The sequence below is a fragment of the Phyllobates terribilis genome, unplaced genomic scaffold, assembly GCF_046119375.1.
Source record: "Phyllobates terribilis strain yellow unplaced genomic scaffold, ASM4611937v1 Scaffold_255__1_contigs__length_2797608, whole genome shotgun sequence".
Classification (NCBI taxonomy): Eukaryota; Metazoa; Chordata; class Amphibia; order Anura; family Dendrobatidae; genus Phyllobates; species Phyllobates terribilis.
Window position 1 is genome coordinate 201632 of NW_027363015.1, and position 24714 is coordinate 226345.

Consider the following 24714-nt stretch of genomic DNA (forward strand, 5'->3'; position numbering starts at 1 on the left):
CGTAACCCACTGTCTGGTGGTGGTCTAACCTGGTTTTTCTCACTAGCGCTCGGGGTGCAGTCACTGGCTAAACTTACAGGCAGGGCAGGCAGCTGTCTGCGGGTCCTCTGGCTTACCGCAGGCATGGCAGGCTCACTGTCAGCAGAGGGTTGACTCTCCTGGGCTGCTGGTACAGGCCCTTCTGCCTCTGGAACTGCTTGTTCTTCTCCACCTTCCTGCTCTGGTGTAGGTTGTTGCTGAGCCGGTTGCAGGAAATGCAGGACGGGTACCACTATGGCACCGTTTATTCGAGTCCAGGACTGAGGGAATTCTCCGAGAATGGTGCTGATCATTTCTTCCTTGTCCTCTGCGGGTTCAAGGTCACTTTGATCCTCTTCTGCACTACGGAGTTGCTCGGGGCACATTTTTAGGTGGTCTCTGGAGACGGTACTAGTGGTTTCTCCTCCATCCTTAGTGACCACGCACACCTTCGGGTTGTCGTGATCAGACTGCAGTACTGTGTAGGGTTCCCTTTCCCACTGGTCATCCAGCTTATGTAGCCTTCTCTTTCGCTTCAGAACCTGCTCACCAGGTTCCAGGGGACAAGCAGGGACGTGTTGGTTGAAGAGCCTCTCTTGCTTTTGTCTCGCCTGGGCCAGGCTCTTCTCCACACTCTCCTGTACCTTCTTGTACTGCAGTCGCCTTTCCGTATCCCAGTCCGCATCTGGGGAGGTGTCCTTGGGTGTTAGGACTCCCATCTCCAGGTCTATGGGCAGCTTACCTGGTCTGGCTCTCATCAGGTAAGCCGGGGTGCAGTTTGTAGCATTCACCGGGATATGGTTGTATAAGTCTATCAGGTCCGGCAGTTTTTCTGGCCACAGGCTGCATTCCTCCAGGGGCAACGTCTTCATGAGATCAATGACTATATTGTTCATTTTCTCACACATCCCGTTGGTTTGTGGGTGGTAAGGCGTTGTCCGAATCTTCTTACAGCCATAGAGGTTGCAGAACTCTTGGAAGATTTTGGCCTCGAATCCAGGACCTTGGTCTGTCAGGACCTGTTCTGGATACCCGTGTGGGTGGCAGAAGGTTTGCTGGAAGGCTCTGGCCGCCGTTTGAGCTGTCAAGTCTTTTACCGGGACCACCACTAGAAATCGGGAATAGTGGTCCATGATTGTCAGGGCATAAACGTATCCTGACCGGCTTGGAGCCAATTTGACGTGGTCCAGAGCTACCAGATCAAGAGGCTGCTTGGTGACGATGGGCCTCAAGGGTGTCTTCTGGCTGGTGCGGTCCTTCCTCCTTAGATTACAAGGGCCACAGTCTCTGCACCACTTCTCTACAGCCCCTCTCATGCTGATCCAGAAGAACCGTCCTCTTAGCAGGAACTCCAGTTTCTTCCAGCCGAAGTGCCCCGCTCTGTCATGGTAAGCCTCCAGGACCATAGCTGCATCTCGCCATGGGACGACTTGCCAGGTCAGCTCGTGCGTCCGGTGGTTGACGAGTCTTCTGCACAGCTTACCTTCATAGAGGAACAGCCTGCTCTTCTCTTTCCATAGCTGCTTGGCTTCCTCTGGGGCATCCGGATCTAGACGGACGTCTTCTCGGGTCAGCAGGTCTTTCACCATGCGGACTGCAGGGTCACTATCTTGGGTCTTGGCCCAGCTGTGGTGAGGTAGGGGATTGATCATGATGGTTGTTAAGTCTTCCTCCTTCACGCGGTGGGAATATTGAGTGGCCCCATACCGGTGGAATGCAGGGAGCTGTTATGAACTGCTACAAACACTAAGGAAAGAAAGGAAAACTGTCCCTACCATAGGACTAAGCTGATTCCCTACGATGCAGCGGGGGACCTGTTCCTTGTGAACAGACCCGCCTAAGTCCCCGGCTAGTCCGAACGCTGACCTATAGATATAAGGGAGGGGTCCCTACAAGAACTAAGGACTGGGATATAGTTGGACACCTCCTAGCAGAAATTGTAGCAGAGCAAAGACAAACAAACAAACAGAAGTACTAGTGGTCAAAAGACCAAGCAAACTACAGAGTAAGGTACAAGGCACCTGGCTAGCTTAAGAGTAAATGTAACACTGAAGTCCTGCAAGGCCAGGAGGGCGGAGCTGGATTATATAGGCAAAAAGTCATGTGACCAGCAAAATAGAAAAAACTAACAGGAGGGTTCTAACAGTACCCCCTCTTCAATGAGGATCCTCCGGATCCTCCAGGCCCAGGTCTATCAGGAAACCTCCTGTGAAACGCTCCGACAAGTCTAGGAGCAGAGACATCATCCGCCCTTACCCAGGAGTTATCCTCGGGACCGAAACCCTTCCAAGCGACGAGATACTGCAATCTCCCTCTATGCCATCTAGAATTAAGAATGCGAGAAATTTCATATTCACCTTCTTCCTCCACCGGAGGAACAGAGACAGTGGCGTCCCTATCAGAAACATCAGCTTTTTTCAATAAGGAAACATGAAACACCGCATTAATCTTCCAGGAGGTAGGAACCTCCAACCTAACAGCAGATTGGTTAACTACCTGAAGCACCTTAAACGGACCTACAAACTTCGGGCCCAATTTCTTAGAAGGAATCCTCAACCGCAGATTCCTAGAGGACAACCAAACCATGTCACCAACAGTAAACAAAACCTCTTGACGTTTCCTGTCAAAGTACCTCTTGGATTTTTTGTTGGCCTCTTGAAGGTTACGACGTACATCAGTCCAAACTCTCTCCAAATCATCGGAAAAATTCTCCTCCTCCGGCACAGCCGATACCAATTTGGAGAATGACCCAAACGACGGATGTCTCCCAGTACAACAAAAAAAAGGAGAACACCCAGCAGAAGAGGATGTATGGTTGTTAAGAGCAAATTCAGCCAGTGGCAGAAACTCAGACCACCCCTCTTGATTGTCAGCCACAAAACAAAGCAAAAACTGTTCAACATCCTGGTTCTTTCTTTCAGTCTGTCCATTAGACTCAGGATGATAACCAGACGAAAATGACAAATGGACTCCCAACCTGTCACAAAAGGCACGCCAAAAACGAGCCACGAACTGAGGTCCCCTATCGGAAACAATGTCGGAAGGAACGCCATGGAGCCTGACAATTTCTTTAACAAAAGCCTTAGCGAGTGTCCTGGCGAAGGGCAGTTTGATGAAGGGAACCAAGTGACACATCTTGCTAAAACGGTCCACGACCACCCAGATAACAGTGAAACCCTCAGAGGCAGGAAGGTCAGTAATAAAATCCATAGCAAGATGCGTCCAAGGAGCACTAGGAACCTCCAGAGGGCAAAGCAACCCCGCAGCAGGAGCATGTGAAGACTTAGATCTAGCACACACAGTACATTGACGCACCCACTTAATGACTTCCTTCTGCCACCCAGGCCACCAAAAACTGCGACCTACAAGTCTCTTAGTCTCCGAAATTCCTGGATGACCTGCCAACCGAGACTTATGACACTCCACAAACAAATCTCTCATAAAGTTCCTAGGCACAAACAACCTTCCATGGGGAGTGTTAGATGGGGCATACTCCTGGGCTTTCAGAATCCCATCTTCCAAAACGGAGTCCAATGCTGCTATCACAACACCTTCCTGTAAAATGCTCTCCTCCTCCTCGCTACCAACCATGGGAGAAAAACTGAGAGATAAAGCATCAGCTTTTACATTCTTGGTACACGGGATGTAAGTAACAGAAAAATTAAACCGCGAAAAAAAAAGTGCCCACCTAGCTTGACGGGCATTCAAGCGCTTGGCAGCATCAAGATAGATCAGATTCTTACGATCAGTAAAAACCTGAATGGTAAATTTAGCACCTTCCAAGAGATGACGCCAATGTTCAAATGCGAGTTTAATCGCCAGCAATTCCCGATTACCGACATCGTAATTAAGTTCGGTCTCAGAAAATTTTTTTGAAAAAAAAAGCACAGGGATGTACTCCATCCTTGTTTTCCTGAGACAAAACAGCACCGACCCCCACCGAAGAAGCATCAACCTCGACCAAAAAAGGCTTGGTCTCATCAGGCTGCATAAGGATGGGGGCAGAACTGAACCTCTCCTTGAGATACACAAAAGCTTCAATGGCCTCAGTAGTCCACTGAACCGTATTCGCACCTTTCCTGGTGAGATCGGTCAGCGGCTTAACAATTATAGAAAAATTCTTAATGAATTTTCTGCAATAATTGGCGAAACCCAAAAATCTCTGTATTGGTTTCAAACTAATAGGCCTAGGCCATTCCTGCACCGCCTGAACCTTCACCGGATCCATCTCAAAGCCCTCACTGGAGATAATGTAGCCCAAAAAACTAATTCTCTGCACAGCGAACTCACATTTCTCCAGCTTAGCAAAAAGTGAATTGTCGCTTAACAACTGCAATACCTCACGTGCGCTCTGCCAATGAGACTCCAGATCCGGCGCAAAAATCAAAATGTCATCCAAATACAACACCACATTCTTACCGATCAACGGTCTTAGGATGTCATTAATAAGGTTCTGAAAAAAAGCTGGTGCGTTGGTAAGACCAAAGGGCATAACCAGATTCTCAAAATGACCCACTGGAGTGTTAAAAGCAGTTTTCCACTCATCACCTTCCTTCATACGTAACAAATTGTATGCCCCCCGGAGATCAATCTTAGAGAACCACTTGGCCCCCACTAACTGGTTGAACAAGTCAGGAATTAATGGCAGTGAATAGGAATTGCATACTGTAATTTTATTAATTTCGCGAAAGTCCAGACATGGACGTATACCGCCGTCCTTTTTTTTTCCAAAAAAAAATCCAACAACCACAGGTGACTTAGAAGGTCTAATGTGACCGGCGGCCAAGCTTGTCTGTATGTATTCCTCCAAGGCCTTTCTCTCAGGGATAGTAAGATTAAATAAGCGACTCTTGGGAAGAGTTGCTCCAGGGACAAACTCAATAGTACAATCATAGTCCCTATGAGGAGGCAAAACTTGCAACTCCTCCTCTGAAAAAACCTTCCAAAAATCCTGAATAGGTACAGGTAATTCCCCTCTTTCCACAGCAGCAATGCGACCGTTACAACATCTATCATAACACTTAGGACTCCAAGACTTAATTTCATTGGTAGACCAGTCCAGTACAGGATTGTGCAATTTTAACCAAGGTAACCCCAAAACCACTGGAGCAGGCAAATTATTTAACCGGTTCCCGACCGCCCACTGTAGATAAACGTCGGCGCTTGCTGGGCTCTGTGCAGCGCCGACGTTTAAAAACGGTGGGTGGTCTCGCAGCGCTCAGGACCCCCAGGGTCCTGCAAGCGCTGCGATTCCGGTGCAGAGCGTTAGCTCTGACAGGGGACATCATCGGGACCTGATTGGATCAGGTCCCAGTGATGTTAACCCTTTGCTATGTTCTATATGCCGCGATCTATAGTGATCGCGGCATATAGAAGATAGACAGAGGAGAGGGGGTCGTCTTACTTACCTCTCCGACGACCCCTGATACCTTCCAGGACCTGGGGTAGCTATGGCAGCTGGAGGTCACATGACCACCTCCAGATCTGCCATATATGGTGTCCTGCCTGGCTCAGCCTGCAGCTAAAGCCTGGCAGGAGACACGGTGTGAAACAGTCAGCAAAGATCTCATGTAATGTAATACATGTCTATTACATTACATGAGATCAGTGATCAGAAAAATAAAAATTAATGTCCCATACAAGGACTAAGTAAAAATGTAAAAAAAAAGTTAAAAAAAAGTTTTTAAACTGTTAAAAAAAAATCACAAAATAAATAAAAAATAAATAAAATATTAAACCAATAAATCCGTATATTTTTACAAAACCAAAAAAAGTACACATATTTGGTATCACCGCGTCCGAAACAACCCAAGCTATAAAAGTGTCACACTAATTAACTCCTTCTGTGCACACCGTAATAAAAATAAATAAAAAACGTGGCAAAAAAATATGCTTTTTCATCATATCGCCAAACAAAAAGTGGAAAAAAATGCGATCAAAAAGCAAAATAGAAATAAAAATGGTACCGCTGAAAACGTCATCTTGTTCCGCAAAAAAAAAGCCGCCATACAGCTCCATCAGCCGAAAAATAAAAAAGTTATAGCGCTCAGAATAAAGCATAAAATTGTTTTATTGTGTAAAAGCGCCAAAAAATAAAAAAAATACAGTAAGTGTAGCATCGCTGTAAATGTACTGACCCGAAGAATAACGCTGCCTGATCACTTTTACCACACGCAGAACGGCATAAAAAAAACCCCTCAAAAAACAATTCCTGAATTGTTGGTTTTTGTTAATTTTACCTCCCAAAAAACGGAATAGAAAGCGATCAAAAAATGTCACGTACCCAAAAATGGTACCAATAAAAATGTCAACTCGTCCCGCAAAAAACAAGCCATCACATGACTCTGTCAGCCAAAATATGGAAAAATTATAGCTCTCAAAATAGGTGATGCAAAAACTAGATTTTGCAAAAAAAAGCGTCTTTTAGTCTGTGACAGCTGTCAATCATAAAAACCCGATATGATTCTGGTATCGCTGTAATCACACCGACCCGAAGAATAAAGTAATCTAATCAGTTATATCACACGAGGAAAGGAGTAAAAAATAAATAAAACCAATTCTTCACCGGCTACTGATTTGTTTATTATGTCTCCCAAAGATCGCAGTAAGGCTCTGCCCACATTTATCCTGCGCTCTGCGCTGAGCTCTTACACAAGAGTTTCCGTGTAAATCTCTGAAATACGTGATTCAGACAAAACCCATGACGGAAGATTCCCTCTAATGAGGCAGATATAGGCCACTGTGGATGCCGTCTGGCCTGGGATCCCACGGTGTCATTTGTTTTAGGCGTGCATAAAAGTGCGGTTGGCCACAGTTTTGTGCACTTCTGAAAAAAAGGACACCGCTAAACAGAGGCCAGACGGAGTCCAGAGTAACTCTGCTGCCTCATTATAGTGAATGGATCCCGCAGGGGTTTCATCTGAATTACATCACTTGGAAATTTAGATGGAAACCCCGATGTAAGTGCTCAGCCTAGAGCGCCGGATAAATGTTACGTAAAATGTTCCCAATAAAAGCTTCAACTCAGTCCTCAAAAAAAGCTAGTCCCCACTCAGGTCCGTCATCTGTTAAAAATATAAGGGACTTCCAAGTTACTGGTAGCAGAAAGGCTCTGGAAAAGCGAAATGGCCCTTGCCCCCCAAAAGAAATTCAGAAAATGTTGTGCTCCCAAATTCAAATGCCTATTCTACAATAATTTGTTCTCCAATTGTCAAATAGCACTCCGTCCCCCCAGATCTCGCCGTATGGCTGAGCGGTACAATACAGCCACATATGGGGTATTGCCACTTTTAGTAGAAATTGTGTGACACATTTCGGCACCATTTTTACCCATTGCCCTGTGTGAAAATGTAAAATCTGAGGGTAAAACATTTTTTTGTGGTAAAAATATAATTATGCTTTTTTCACTGCCCAATGGTATAAATTTAAAAATTAAAAAATATTCACTACTTCCCTAGATGAATTCCTTGAGAGATGTAGTTTACAAAATGGGGTCACTTGTGGGGGTTTCTGCTGTTTTGGCATGTCAGCGACTCTTCAAATGTGACATGGTGTCTGCCACCTATCCCAGCCAACATAGCGCTCCTTTCTCTTCCGAACCCTGCCGTACACCAAAGCAGTGGTTTTCCCCCACATATGGGGTATCGGCGTACTCAGTGCAATTTATCCTGTTACCCTTATGATAATGCAAAATTAGGGAATGAAAAACATTTTTTGTGGGAAAAATGTGAAAATTGTATTTTTACGGCTCAATATTATAAACTTCTGTGAAGCACTTGGGGTGCAAGGTGCTCACCACACATCTAGATAAGTTTCCTAAGGGGTCTAGTTTCCAAAATGGTGGCACTTGTGGGGGGTTTCCACTGTTTAGGCACATTAGGGGCCCCCCAAATGCGACATGGCGTCTGCTAATTATTCAAACAAATTTTCCATTCAAAAAGTCAAATGGCGCTCCTTCGCTTTCAAACCCTGCCATGCGCCCAAACAGTAATTTGCCTCCACATATGGGGTATCGGCGTGTTCAGGAGAAATTGCACAACAAATTTCATGGTGCAATTTATCCTATTACCCTTATGATAATGCAAAATTAAGGGATGAAAAACGGTTTTGTGGGAAAAATGTGAAAATTTTATTTTTACAGCTCAATATTATAAACTTCTGTGAAGCACCTTGGGGTTCAAGGTGCTCACCACACATCTAGATAAGTTCCCTAAGGGGTCTAGTATCCAAAATGGTGTCACTTGTGGGGGGTTTCCACTGTTTAGGCACATCAGGGGCTCCCCAAATGCAACATGGCGTCCGCTAATTATTCAAACAAATTTTACATTCAAAAAGTCAAATGGAGCTCCTTCCCTTTCAAACCCTGCCGTGCGCCCAAACAGTGGTTTGCCTCCACATATGGGGTATCGGCGTGTTCAGGAGAAACTGCACAATAAATTTCATGGTGCAATTTATCCTATTACCCTTATGATAATGCAAAATTAAGGGATATAAAACGTTTTTGTAGGAAAAATGTGAAAATTTTATTTTTACAGCTCAATATTATAAACTTCTGTGAAGCACCTTGGGGTTCAAGGTGCTCACCTCACATCTAGATATGTTCCCTAAGGGGTCTAGTTTCCAAAATGGTGTCACTTGTGGGAGGTTTCCACTGTTTAGGAACATCAGGGGCTCTCCAAACGCAACATGGCGTCTGCTAATTATTCAGACAAATTTTACATTCAAAAAGTCTAATGGCGCTCCTTCCCTTCCGAGCCCTGCAGTGCGCCCAAACAGTGGTTTTCCCTCACATATGGGGTATCAGCGCGCTCAAGAGAAATTGCACAAAAAATTTTGGGGTCCATTTTTTCCTGTTACCCCTGTGAAAATAAAAAAAATTAGGTCTAAAGTAACATTTTTGTGAAAAAAGTTAAATGTTAATTTTTTTCTTCCACATTCCAAAAATTCCTGTGAAGCACCTGAAGGGTTAATAAAGTTCTTGAATGTGGTTTTGAGCACCTTGAGGGGTGCAGTTTTTAGAATGGTGTCACTTTTGGGTATTTTCTGTCATAAAGACCCCTCAAAGTGACTTCAAATATGATATGGTCCCTAAAAAAATGTTTTTGTAAATTTTGTTGGAAAAATGAGAAATCGCTGGTCAACTTTTAACCCTTATAGCTCCCTAACAAAAAAAAAATTTTGGTTCCAAAATTGTCCTGATGTAAAGTAGACATGTGGGAAATGTTATTTATTAACTATTTTGTGTGACATATCTCTCTGATTTAAGGGCATGAAAATTCAAAGTTTGAAAATTGCAAAATTTTCAAAATTTTTGCCAAATTTCCGATTTTTTCACAAATAAACACAAGTGATATCAAAGAAATTTTACCACTATCATGAAGTACAATATGTCACGAAAAAACAATCTCAGAATCAGGGGAATCCGTTGAAGCGTTCCAGAGTAATTACTTCATAAAGTGACAGTGGTCAGAATTGAAAAAATTGGCCCGGTCACGAAGGCAAAAACAGGCTCTGGAGCGAAGTGGTTAAAACATTATCTTTCTTATTATTCTAACATTTGGCAAATATTAAAAATTATGGTAATCCTAATTGACCTAAAACGGGAAAGGTTTATTCTTATTTCATGTCAGATTTTGAGAAAAACATGCATATGTGTCTTTTTATATAGTGTATGTAAACTTCTGGTTTCAACTGTATATATGTATATATGTGCACATCTCATTGCTATAGCAAATCAGTGGGAGTCATCAACAGTGATAAAATAATAGAAAAAAAGGAAGAAAATTGAATCCTTAGAGGAAAAGTAAGATGATTTGTCTAAAAAATGCCAGTGTAAAGAGGCTCGTAAGCTCCCCGGGGAGCCATTGCATGGTTTATAAGCCTCCTTACTCTGGCATTTCACTCTCCTCACTAGGATCTAAGGGGTAAAGTTTTTCCTTCTGAAGTCTCTCACACAGCTAAATCAGATCTCATGCTTTGCACTGCTGAGGGGCAACACCCCGAAACACCATGGCTGCAAATTGAGATTCTAGTTTCCCATTTATCCTAAATCATGTGGAAAGGCTTGTTAAAAGGTTGATATTGACTTTTAGGATTGCTACTTCCAATAGGTGGCACTGGAAGAGACAGTTTGCAAGTTTTGGGTAGAATTTCTCTTCAATAAAAATACTTTTTGATTACACCAGTGATTTTTTTCCTTTCTTACAGACTGGACCAGTCATTGGGGAAGCCCTCACTGTTTCTTTCTGGATAGATTCCACTTCCTACCACTATGAAATGGAATAAATGCTATGTTTTAGAGAAATTAACAATAGTAATGGTAATAATCTGACACCATATGATGGCAAATCCAAGCAACATGCCGTCATTTGTAACAATGGGAAAGCCTTTTTTTAAGAGGTTGTCCAGAATAAGGATGCCATATTTCATCGCTTTGTGGAAAAATAGGTAAATCGTTTCTCATGTTATATTCTCTGAACTGTAAATCGTAAACAGTTTCACAAATTTGGTTGAATGCCAGTGGACCCAAAAAATGCTAATTTCTAATAGTAAATTTAAAAATGACTTTTTTTTACTTTTATTTATTTCCAGATAAAGTGAAAGATCGAGGCTCTAATACAATTGGGTCAAGATTGAACCGTGTCGAGGACAAGGTAAGAAAATAAGATAAAACCATATATATTTATATTATGCACAGCTACTACTTACACATACACACATGGAGTACAGGATATACAGACAATTACCACATACTACATACAGAATATTCCTCACTCTCTGAAAAAGTGTAAAATACATAATGGTGCATCCAGACACCAATTCTACAGCGCTGCTCATACACTGCAAAGAGTCTAAATACCTGTGGTCATCTGTGACTTGCACACACAAGTTAAGGAGGCCACACACAATAACTGAAAGTTGATTGCTGGTTCGGCCGTCCACTACCTCTCCCAACTCTCATACACGAGAAGGTTTGGCTTGGTTAAATGTTCATGTGTTTTCAAAGTGGAGAACTGTGAAAATCACTGCCAAACGGCTCTGGCAGCAGCTTATCACCTGAATAACAAAAGGGTCAGGCATTAAGGGTCAGGCAGTTTGAATTTTACCTCCTCTGACCTCATCTGTCAGGGAAGAGTCTGGATGTCCCCTTAGACTATTAGCTTAGTCTATTGTGTATGGAGGCTTAAAGGGGTTTTCCATTACTCAGACAACTCCTTCTCAATCCATATGTGTGTCCCCCAGTAAAATAATAACACCTATACTCACCTCCAGTGCCAGCACTATTCCAGCGGTGTCTGCACTGGCTCTCCTGGGGATTGCGTGTGTCATGGGTGTGTCAGAAGTGACAGACAGTCATCCTGCAGTTGGTTGCAGGAGATCTCTTCATTTGGCCTTACAGACAACTTCTTAGAATATGTATCTCTAGGACCCAGGGGCTAGCTTCCTCGGGCTAATTAACACCCTGGCCTGGATGTATAAATACCTGTTGTGAGCCAGAGGGAGGTGCCAGCGATATTCATTGCCCCTTGTGAAGGCTTGAGCAAGAGCAGTACTTCTATCTCTCTGGTGCTAGAGAACGTGTGCGCATTTGTCTGGAGTCGAGTAAAGCTAAGCGATTTTCCCTTGTTTGTCCCCCCTTGTTGTCTTTAGTGTTCAGTGGGGATCAACTAGTGCTCATCCTTTCTGTTCCCTAGCCTGAGCCTAATGCCAGGGATAGACAGGCTGAGGTATGCGTGCGGCGATTGGTGAAGAACCAATAAAGGGACATTAGTGGAGACAGGGTGACACTAGATCAGCCTAGGAGTTCTCCACTCCCCACTTTCCCTAGTCTGGGTTCCCTTTCCGTTTTCCCTTTGTGTTGCACTTAGTCTTTCCCACACCTTGCGTGACAGCATGACATTATGTCTCATGATTCCTAGGGGCAATCAGTGCTGACTTTACTCTCCCCGCCTTTGGCCAACTTGCATACATCCAGAGGAAGTGAGAGATGTTGCTGCTCTTACTTCCTCCGGATGTACAGGTATGTGCTATAACTGGAGGCAGGAAGAGTGAAGCCAGCGCTGATTGGCAGCAGGGATCACTTGACATAACAATGTCACGTGATCCCAAGGAGAGCCAATGCCGACACGGCTGGAATACTGGAAGGGAGTATAGGTGTTATTATTTTACTGAGGGCAAAAATATATATATGGAGAAGGAGATGTCCGAGTAGTAGAAAACCCCTTTAAGTGTTGGCTACTACTTTCATGGATGTGGACAGAAAGCTCTTTCTGAGTTCATTAAGTAGTTCAATCTGACAAAGGTTTCCAATAGAGTTGGTGCGAGTCAATTCGCAGGACCCAGTCCATCAGCCACATCCATAATCTGTGACGGCTGCATCGGAGCCCTGAGAACCACCTCCTACATCCCGGCATCCACAGCTGTTCTACTGATTAGCCGGCCTGATGCAATGTCACATATGCATCATGCTGTAACCATAAAGATGCAGCTAATCAGAAGAGAAGCAGGGATCTTGGAAGGTAGAAGGCAGGTCTTGAGGCTCCTGTCCAGCATCCAAAGATTACTGACGTGGCTGATGGACCCAGTGCTGCGAAACGAATCGCACCAACTATAGTTTTCAATTAAAACAACAATGTCTAAATGGCTAACCAATATTGCATTAAAGGATCAATCTACTTTATTTCTCCCCAAAACTGTGCCTCTCTTGTCCATGGGGTGTGTCTGGTATTGCAACTCAGTGCCCCATTGATTTGGTTAGGGATAAGCTACAATATCAGGCAGCGCTCATGGGTAGTGTAAAATGTGTATGGAGTGTGGTCTGTATCTATGCTATTTTCTTTGTTTGAATTTTTTTTTATATATTTGTAGGTAACTCAAATGGATCATAAACTCAATCTCATAACCGATATGATTCACCACCTGATAGCAAACCAACAAAGCGGTCAGTCTACCAACAGAACACCGCACCGGAGCAACTCTCTGAACGACGGGAGCAACCTCTCCAGTACTCTGCCTACCTACCAACAGTTAACAGTGCCAAGACGAAACCAAGATAATGCATCTTGATGAACAAACACAAACTCGTTCTTCTACTGTCCTCAATGCAGATATTCATTATTTTAATGAATGCATTTATAAGCAGAAAGTAAAATGAATGATGAAATTAGACTGAGTATCGAGTAAGTGTGTAACACTGTAAAGGACGTCTTGTCTATTCTCTGTAGATCCTATCAGGGTTCATTGAAGGTTTCTTAGAGGAAGGGACATGGAACATATGTGTATTGCTCCATGTAGAAACATGCAAGAAAGCATCTGATACATTGATGAATCCTTTCTCAGGAAGATTGTAGCTCATCGGACTGTGGGATCGTAAATCGCTACGGGTCGTGCTGTAAAACTGGCAATACAACTGAACAATTACCCTGATTTTTTTTATTGTATTAAAATACACTTTTTACATTGATTTTCAATTTTTGGGGGGCCTAAAATGAAAATTCATTTGAGAAAAATAGAAATAAATATTGTACTGTAGAAAATTACACTTCTTTTTTTTTACAATGTATTTTTGGTAAAAATGGTATTAAAGAGTTAATTTTTCTTTATGATTTCTGATCACAATTTTTTTTTTCTGGAATATTTTTTGACATCTGATCAAATGTATTGTATTTTCTCAAAAATGTTGATATTTGCACATTGATTGGTTTAAAACAGTGATGGCGAATCTTTTAGAGACCGAGTGCCCAAACTGCAATCCAAAACCCACTTATTTATCGCCAAGTGCCAACACGGCAATTTATCCTAAATATTGAGGTTTTACTGATACAAACAACTGATACAAAGAGCAGGCGAGGGCAGCATAGAGCAGCCACAGACAGGAGCAGGGGTAAGAGACTGCAGAAATAAAGAATGTGCTCGCCCACATCCTGGTATATATGCTGGCCCTCCCCTCAATCCTGGTATATATGCTGGCCCTCCCCTCAATCCTGGTATATGTGCTGGCCCTCCCCTCAATCCTGGTATATATGCTGGCCCTCCCCTCAATCCTGGTATATGTGCTGGCCCCCCCCTCAATCCTGGTATATATGCTGGCCCTCCCCTCAATCCTGGTATATATGCTGGCCCTCCCCTCAATCCTGATATATATGTTGGCCCCCCTCAATCCTGGTATATATGCTGCCCCCCCCCTCAATCCTGGTATATGTGCTGGCCCTCCCCTCAATCCTGGTATATATGCTGGCCCTCCCGTCAATCCTGGTATATATGCAGGCCCTCCCCTCAATCCTGGTATATATGCCGGCCCTCCCCTCAATCCTGGTATATATGCTGGCCCTCCCCTGAATCCTGGTATATATGCTGGCCCTCCCTTCAATCCTGGTATATATGCTGGCCCTCCCCTCAATCCTGGTATATATGCTGGCCCTCCCTTCAATCCTGGTATATATGCTGGCCCTCTCTTCAATCCTGGTATATATGCTGGCCCTCTCCTCAATCCTGGTATATATGCTGCCCCTCCCCTCAATCCTGGTATATATGCTGCCCCCCTCAATCCTGGTATATATGCTGGCCCTCCCCTCAATCCTGGTATATATGGTGGGCATCCCCCCAATCCTGGTATATATGCTGGCCCTCCCTTCAATCCTGGTATATATGCTGGCCCTCCCCTCAATCCTGGTATATATGCTGGCCCTCCCTTCAATCCTGGTATATATGCTGGCCCTCCCCTCAATCCTGGTATATATGCTGGCCCTCCCTTTAATCCTGGTATATATGCTGGCCCTCTCTTCAATCCTGGTATATATGCTGGCCCTCTCCTCAATCCTGGTATATATGCTGGCCCTCCCCTCAATCCTGGTATATATGCTGGCCCTCCCCTCAATCCTGGTATAAATGCTGGCCCTCCCCTCAATCCTGGTATATATGCTGCCCTCCCCTCAATCCTGGTATATATGCTGGCCCTCCCCTCAATCCTGGTATATATGCTGGCCCTCCCCTCAATCCTGGTATATATGCTGCCCTCCCCTCAATCCTGGTATATATGCTGGCCCTCCCCTCAATCCTGGTGTATATGCTGGCCCTCCCCTCAATCCTGGTATATATGCTGGCCCTCCCCTCAATCCTGGTATATATGCTGGCCCTCCCCTCAATCCTGGTATATATGCTGGCCCTCCCCTCAATCCTGGTATATATGCTGGCCCTCCCTTCAATCCTGGTATATATGCTGGCCCTCTCTTCAATCCTGGTATATATGCTGGCCCTCTCCTCAATCCTGGTATATATGCTGGCCCTCCCCTCAATCCTGGTATATATGCTGGCCCTCCCCTCAATCCTGGTATAAATGCTGCCCTCCCCTCAATCCTGGTATATATGCTGGCCCTCCCTTCAATCCTGGTATATATGCTGGCCCTCCCCTCAATCCTGGTATATATGCTGGCCCTCCCTTCAATCCTGGTATATATGCTGGCCCTCTCTTCAAACCTGGTATATATGCTGGCCCTCTCCTCAATCCTGGTATATATGCTGGCCCTCCCCTCAATCCTGGTATATATGCTGGCCCTCCCCTCAATCCTGGTATAAATGCTGGCCCTCCCCTCAATCCTGGTATATATGCTGCCCTCCCCTCAATCCTGGTATATATGCTGGCCCTCCCCTCAATCCTGGTATATATGCTGGCCCTCCCCTCAATCCTGGTATATATGCTGCCCTCCCCTCAATACTGGTATATATGCTGGCCCTCCCCTCAATCCTGGTGTATATGCTGGCCCTCCCCTCAATCCTGTTATATATGCTGGCCCTCCCCTCAATCCTGGTATATATGCTGGCCCTCCCCTCAATCCTGGTATATATGCTGGCCCTCCCTTCAATCCTGGTATATATGCTGGCCCTCTCCTCAATCCTGGTATATATGCTGGCCCTCCCCTCAATCCTGGTATATATGCTGGCCCTCCCCTCAATCCTGGTATAAATGCTGGCCCTCCCCTCAATCCTGGTATATATGCTGGCCCTCCCCTCAATCCTGATATATATGCTGGCCCTCCCCTCAATCCTGGTGTATATGCTGGCCCTCCCCTCAATACTGGTATATATGCTGGCCCTCCCCTCAATCCTCGTATATATGCTGGCCCTCCCCTCAATCCTCGTATATATGCTGGCCCTCCCCTCAATCCTCGTATATATGCTGGCCCTCTCTTCAATCCTGGTATATATGCTGGCCCTCTCCTCAATCCTGGTATATATGCTGGCCCTCCCCTCAATCCTGGTATATATGCTGGCCCTCCCCTCAATCCTGGTATAAATTCTGGCCCTCCCCTCAATCCTGGTATATATGCTGCCCTCCCCTCAATCCTGGTATATATGCTGGCCCTCCCCTCAATCCTGGTATATATGCTGGCCCTCCCCTCAATCCTGGTATATATGCTGCCCTCCCCTCAATCCTGGTATATATGCTGGCCCTCCCCTCAATCCTGGTGTATATGCTGGCCCTCCCCTCAATCCTGGTATATATGCTGGCCCTCCCCTCAATCCTGGTATATATGCTGGCCCTCCCCTCAATCCTGGTATATATGCTGGCCCTCCCTTCAATCCTGGTATATATGCTGGCCCTCTCCTCAATCCTGGTATATATGATGGCCCTCCCCTCAATCCTGGTATATATGCTGGCCCTCCCCTCAATCCTGGTATATATGCTGGCCCTCCCCTCAATCCTGGTATAAATGCTGGCCCTCCCCTCAATCCTGGTATATATGCTGCCCTCCCCTCAATCCTGGTATATATGCTGGCCCTCCCCTCAATCCTGGTATATATGCTGGCCCTCCCTTCAATCCTGGTGTATATGCTGGCCCTCCCCTCAATACTGGTATATATGCTGGCCCTCCCCTCAATCCTCGTATATATGCTGGCCCTCCCCTCAATCCTCGTATATATGCTGGCCCTCCCCTCAATCCTGGTATATATGCTGGCCCTCCCCTTAATCCTGGTATATATGCTGGCCCTCCCCTCAATCCTGGTATATATGCTGGCCCTCCTCTCAATCCTCGTATATATGCTGGCCCTCCCCTCAATCCTTGTATATATGCTGGCCCTCCCTTCAATCCTGGTATATATGCTGTCCCTCTCCTCAATCCTGGTATATATGCTGGCCCTCCCCTCAATCCTGGTATATATGCTGGCCCTCCCCTCAATCCTGGTATATATGCTGGCCCTCCCCTCAATCCTGGTATAAATGCTGGCCCTCCCCTCAATCCTGGTATATATGCTGCCCTCCCCTCAATCCTGGTATATATGCTGGCCCTCCCCTCAATCCTGGTGTATATGCTGGCCCTCCCCTCAATACTGGTATATATGCTGGCCCTCCCCTCAATCCTCGTATATATGCTGGCCCTCCCCTCAATCCTGGTATATATGCTGGCCCTCCCCTCAATCCTGGTATATATGCTGGCCCTCCCCTCAGTCCTGGTATACATGCTCCCTCTCCCCCCCAGCCATTGTGCATCCCATATTAAAAAAAAAAAAAAAACACATAATAAACCCTCCTCCTCACCTTCCTTCTTCTCCCGCGCAGCATCCTCTCCTGTAGTCGGCACATCTAGCTGAAGTGTATTGCAGCGCACGTACTAGCCAGGTCCGTGCGCGCTGCAGTACACGCTGCCGGCCAATCAGAGGCCAGCGACCGCTGGCCTCTGATTGGCCAGCCGACGTCATGCTGGCCTCTGATTTGCCGGCAGCCGCTTCTGATTGTCCGGAAGTCGCTAGCCTCTGATTGGCCGGCCAACGTCATGCTGGTCTCTGATTGGCCAGAAGCCGCAGGCCTCTGATTGGCCGGCCGAATTCATGCTGGCCTCTGATTGGAAGGAAGCCGCTGGCCTCTGATTGACCGGCCGACGTCATGCTGGCCTCTGATTGGCCGGCAGCCGCTGGCCTCTGATTGGCCGGCAGCGTGTATTGCAGCGTACGGGCCTGGCTAGTTCGTGCGCTGCAATACACTTCAGCTCGATGTGTTTCCGTCCGAGAGAGATCGCACATCTAGCTGCAGTAGCGGAGCTGGTGCCGGCACTCGGCGGCTCAGAGTTCTCCCCCGCCGGCCCGATCCAGTAGCGCTAGTGCTGCGGCCATGGTGCCCCCCAGGAGGGCTCTGCTGCCCCCTCTGCACGCTGCCATAGGTTCCCAGCACTGGTGTAAAGCATTGCTTCTTTTACAGCTGACGACCCAAAATTGGGGATTTTCTGAAAAAAAAAATAAAATGGCCAGTATGCATTATATATGGTGGAAGTGAGAATGTATCATCTGGATAAGGGGGTGGTCTTCACAGAGGGGTCTATGGAGAGATGTCTATTTATAAGGAGCACATAGCATGGAATACCGGGGGGAAGCCTTCTGGCTCCTTATGTTGCTCCAGTCCGGAATGCTCCACTATGGTCCATCCTTCTATAGTTCTTCTCTTACACTTTCTGCTGGTCGGTATATGGACGTATTCGCTCTATGCTGACAGGCGCTCCCTTAGTATAGCCCATGTAATGCACGGTTCCACAATGTTGTAGGTTCTGACTACTGTGTAAAAAAACACCCACCCAGAGACCGGCCATAATCTTATAGTCTGGGTGTGAATATGCTGTAGGTAGAGCTACACTTTTGTTGTGGAAATTTTGGTAATTTTATTTACCTTTTTGCATTTAGGCTATGTGCCCACAATGCAGAAATGAAGCAGAAAATTTCTGCAGCATTTCTGCATCTCCCTGGCAGAAAAAACGCATGCAGATTGACAAGCGCTTTCCAGGCGATTTTAGCATCACTTGGAAAGTGCTTGACAACTAGGTCACACTGTATAAATTCATGGAAACAGCATGGATTTATATAGTGTGAACCGTAAAAATGAAAACAAATAAAGCTATACTCACCCCTGATGCCCGACGTGGCTGCAGCGCTGCTTCCTGTCTGGTTCCTGGATGCCGGCATATCGCGAGACAGAGCGGTGAAGGGCCTGCGGTCACATGACTGTGACGTCACCGCAGGTCCTCAAGCGATAATTTTGCAATTTTCAAACTTTTAATTCCAGAGAGTTATGTCACACAAAATAGTTAATAAATAACATTTCTCATATGTTTACTTTACATCAGCACAATTTTTAAAACATTTTTTTTGTCAGGAAGTTAGAAGGTTTAAAAGTTGACCAGCGATTTCTAATTTTTCCAACAAAATTTACAAAACCATTTTTTTAGGGACCACATCACATTTGAAGTGACTTTGAGGGGCCTTTATGACAGAAAATACCCAAAAGGAACTAAAGCAATGTGGAAAGAAAAATGAACATTTTACTTTTTTTCACAAAAATTTTACTATAGCCCCAATTTTTTTATTTTCACAAGGGTAACAAGATAAAATGAACCACAAAATTTGTTGTGTAATTTCTACTGAGCATGTTGATACCCCATATGTGGGGGAAAACTATTGTTTGGGCACATGACAGGGCTCGGAAGGGAAGGAGCACCGTTTCGACTTTTTGAACGCAAAAAAGACTGAATGCCATATCACCATATTAAAATGAATGCCGTAATGCCATTATGAAAACAAAATGCCATATGAAAAAAGTGGATGCCATATCACATTTGGAGAGCCCCTGACATGCGAAAACAGCAGAAACCCCCCACAAGTGATAGCGTGACGTCTCTTATTCGAAAAAGCCCTTTTCTTTACCCTGGGAGATGGGGGACTCAGGGCCGTCACATTAAAAGAGATGGTGTGGGCTTTTCCGGGTTGAGTGGCTGATTTACGACTACGCCACCTGTGGCACCTGGTGAAGGCCACCAGCGCCGCTGCAGTCCGCTGAGGCATAGTGTTACGGCGGCCAGAGTTATTACTACTCCCCACAGGCGGAGCAAGGCCTCAGGGCAGAGGGACAGGAAGGATGGAGGGGGTAGTAGTGGAGGAAGAACGGATGCCACGTCGCACGGTGTAGCGCAGAATAAACAGTCCGGAGGCCATAGGGGTGAACTTCCAAGGCTTTACTCACATTAGAGATGGCAGAAGGAAGGCGACTCCCTGATCCCCACGGAGTCCTGCAGTCACCAGGGATGGGGGTCCAACAACCTCCGAGCAAGTCCAGCATTCAATCGGGACCCCGTACCAGAGTGTTCCTGAACTACAGACCGTATCCTCTCCTGTCTGTGTGTGTAGATAGGCCGGGTCTCCCTCTGAACTCCTCTCAGAACAAGGGCACGGGTGGCAGCTCCGCTCCTTCCGATACCCGATGGGATCCTCTGGGCCTACCAGGCTTTACCAACCAGGACATGGAGAAGCAAGGTCGGGTGTCGGGGCCGGTACCCCTCTTGCAGCCGGACTCCCTCTGAATATATCAGATGGTGAGGACAGGTGGCGTACACTGCTCCGTCTGCATCCTCCCCGGGATCCGTTAGCTGTGGAGCTACACTCTTAAGCTCCGGGCCTTCTTGGTCGTGGTCCTTGACCGGGTTGAGACATTCCTCGTCTGCAACCTGCCCCCCGTCTCAAGGCTGGGGTATCAGGGCTGTGTCTCCATCCACTGCAGGTCCACACAGGATCCACGTTCAGGGTGGGAGATCACAATACCTCACAGTAATTAACAGCACAAAGACCAAAACCAAAGATGGCTTTTTATTAAATATGAAATTTAAAGTGTCACTAAATTGTAAGTCCTCAACCCTCACCCACTAACTGGTTCCCCTCACTCTTGGTTCCCCAGTCTCCCTGTAACCAGGAGGGCAGCACCTGGTGCATACTAGCCCCCCTGGTGGAGAAATGTGGCGTTGGATGCAAAGGTTGGGTCCCGACCATCACGCTGTTCTTACCTCGGAGGAGGAACACTACACTCCATTACAGAAGTGCAGCATCCCTGTGGCGGTCGAACCTTCAGGGGCGCCACAGTTCTACAGTGGGATGTGCTACATAATGAAGTTTCTCTTAAGGGGCACTTGGAAGATGTCCTTATCACCCCGGTCAGTAAAATCTTTATAGTGGTGGCAGGATGAGCCTAACCTATCTCGAGGGGTTCCCTGGGTACTTAGGGTCACTAGAACAATTACCACAGATGCGAGTCCGAGAGGGTGGGGAGCCCATCTGGGAGATATGGTAGCCCAGGGGACCTGGTCAGATATTGAAAAGGGTCTCTCCTCCAATTCAAAAGAACTTCTGGCGGTAGACAAGGCGGTGAATAATTTCTTACCTTTCCTTCAGGGCCAGAATGTAAAGATCCTCTTGGATAATCTAGTTGCGGTAGCATATGTGAACCACCAGGGGGATACATGGTCAAGATCGCTGATGAGAGTGACAGATCATCTCTTCCAGATTACAGAAAGTCACCTCCTTTCCCTGATGGCCCTCCATTTAATGGAAAAAGAAAACATGAGAGCAGATTTCCTAAGCTGCTATCCTCTGATGCAAGGGGAATGGGAACTAAATCAAGGAATTTTTACCCAAATAGCCGAAGATGGGGGGGCCTCCGGTCAGGTAGATCCGTTTGCCACAAAACTAAATCGGAAGACAAAGATCTTGTGTTCCCTAAATCCTCTAGCTGTGGACGCTTTCCTGATACGTTGGTATTTCAGCCTGGCGTATGACTCCTCCCCCCCTGGTTGGCTGTTCTTCTCATGGTAATAAGAAAGATCAGGGAGGAGAAGGCCAGGGTTCTGCTGATCACACCCTTTTGGCCTAGGAGGCCCTGGTTCTCATGCCTGAGGAACATGTCCATCTCTGATCCTTGGGTTCTTCCAGAGATTCCATATCTCCTTCTCCGGGGTCCGATATTCCATCCTCAAGCAAATGGCCTCCACTTGACGGTGTGGAACTTGAAAGGACACTGCCAAATCAGAAAGGTTTTTCCAAAGGTCTAGTAACCATCCTGCACAGCAGAAAACCTGTTACAACCCAGATTTATGCCACAAGTTGGAGAAAGTTTTTGTCTTTCTCTGGTTCTGGGGTTGATGGGGAAGGGGTGCCAATAGGACAAATCTTTGGAGTTTTTACAAAAAGGTCTTGAACTAGGGTTATCCCTTAGCACCCTTAAAGTACAGATTTCTGCCTTGGGTGCCCTATATAGCTGTGATGCAGCTTGTAGCTACTGGGTTTCTCGGTTCATTAAGGCAGCTTTTAGATCTAGACTCATTATTAAAAGCAGCTTGGTTCCCTGGGATTTAAATTTGGTTCTAAAGGCCTTGACTAGCTCGCCGTTTGAGCTAATAGTCAGCAACCCTTAAATCCCTCTCTCTTAAGACCGCTTTAATATCTTTAACCTCGGCCAGGAGCATTAGTGACATCCAGACCCTGTCTATGGCCTCGCCGTTTACTCAAATTCTGGATGATAGGCAGGATCTGGTCTAAAAATCACTCTCTCTCCCTAAGGTAGCTACTCGTTTCCACAGACTTCAGGAAGTCCTCCTACCCTCCTTTTGTCCACATCCTAGTAACCAGAAAGAGGTGGAGTTACATACGTTAGAAGTGAGGAGATGTGTGGTTAGGTACCATTCAGTTACCAAAAGCTTTAGGAAAGATAACTCGTTGTTTATATCCTACCAAGGGGCTAGGAACGGTCTAAGGTCACGAAGTCCAGCATAGCTAGATGGAATTAGGAGGCCATTTCTCTATCATATACAGTATAGACCAAAAGTTTGGACACACCTTCGCATTTAAAGATTTTTCTGTATTTTCTTGACTATGGAAATTGTACATTCACACTGAAGGCATCAAAACTATGAATTAACACATGTGGAATTATATATTTAACAAAAAAGTGTGAAACAACTGGGTTCTGGTCTGGTGACTGTGAAGGCCAGGTTATCTGGCGTAGCACCCCATCACTCTCCTTCTTGGTCAAATAGCCCTTACACAGCCTGGAGGTGTGTTTGGGGTCATTGTCCTGTTGAAAAATAAATGATGGTCCAACTAAACGCAAACCAGGTGGAATAGCATGCCGCTGCAAGATGCTGTGGTAGCCATGCTGGTTCAGTATGCCTTCAATTTTGAATAAATCCCCAACCGTGTCACCAGCAAAGCACCCCCACACCATCACACCTCCTCCTCCATGCTTCACGGTGGGAACCAGGCATGTAGAGTCCATCCGTTCACCTTTTCTGCGTCGCACAAAGACACGGTGGTTGGAACCAAAGATCTCAAATTTGGACTCATCAGACCAAAGCACAGATTTCCACTGGTCTAATGTCCATTCCTTGTGTTCTTTAGCCCAAACAAGTCTCTTCTGCTTGTTGCCCGTCCTTAGCAGTGGTTTCCTAGCAGCTATTTTACCATGAAGGCCTGCTGCACAAAGTCTCCTCTTAACAGTTGTTGAAGAGATGTGTCTGCTGCTAGAACTCTGTGTGGCATTGAACTGGTCTCTAATCTGAGCTGCTGTTAAACTGCGATTTCTGAAGCTGGTGACTCGGATAAACTTATCCTCAGAAGCAGAGGTGACTCTTGGTCTTCCTTTCCTGGGGCGGTCCTCATGTGAGCCAGTTTCTTTGTAGCGCTTGATGGTTTTTGCAACTGCACTTGGGGACACTTTCAAAGTTTTCCCAATTTTTCGGACTGACTGACCTTCATTTCTTAAAGTAATGATGGCCACTCGTTTTTCTTTACTTAGCTGCTTTTTTCTTGCCATAATACAAATTCTAACAGTCTGTTCAGTAGGACTATCAGCTGTGTATCCACCAGACTTCTGCACAACACAACTGATGGTCCCAACCCCATTTATAAGGCAAGAAATCCCACTTATTAAACCTGACAAGGCATACCTGTGAAGTGAAAACAATTTCCGGTGACTACCTCTTGAAGCTCATCAAGAGAATGCTAAGAGTGTGCAAAGCAGTCATCAAAGCAAAAGGTGGCTACTTTGAAGAACCTAGAATATAAGACATATTTTCAGTTGTTTCACACTTTTTTGTTAAGTATATAATTCCACATATGTTAATTCATAGTTTTGATGTCTTCAGTGTGAATGTACAATTTTCATAGTCATGAAAATACAGAAGAATCTTTAAATGAGAAGATGTGTCCAAACTTTTGGTCTGTACATCTAGCGGCGAGGAAGTGCCAGAAGGGCTGAAGGCTCATCCCACCCCACCCCTCCTGGGCTGAGAAGACAGGTGTCTCGATAGAAGACATATGTAAGGCTGCTACCTGGTCCTGTCCCTCTACATTCCATAGACACGATAGGTTAGATATGGGTGTATCGGCTGACCTCACCTTTGGGAGAAGAGTGTTCCAGGCTGTGGTCCTTCAATAGATTACTTCATCTCTGTAATTCTCTCGTGGTGCTGTCATGGTCGACCGATAAAATCTTAAATTACATACCGGTAATGGAATTTTTCGGAGACCATGACAGCACCCTTATATTCCCTCCTTTCACGTTTGTGGGAACACTCCCCTTTTATTAATTATAATATCACACTCAATAGGTGTCGTCTGGTATGGCAATTTTGTGATTGTTTGCTGTGTTTATTAACCTGGCGTTCCTCTCAATGCTCTGTAATCCCAACTGAGGCGGGAGAGAGGTGGCGCCCTTTTAAGCCTGTAGGTTTCCTCTCCTTGGTGGGCGGATCCCCTCTCTCGTGGTGCTGTCATGGTCTCTGAAAAATCCCGTTACCGGTAAGTAACTTACGACTATTCATTTGATGGAGCAATCAAAAAGTTGTACCCCAAAATGGTATTAAAAACGGTCTTAGAAAATTGAAACACAAG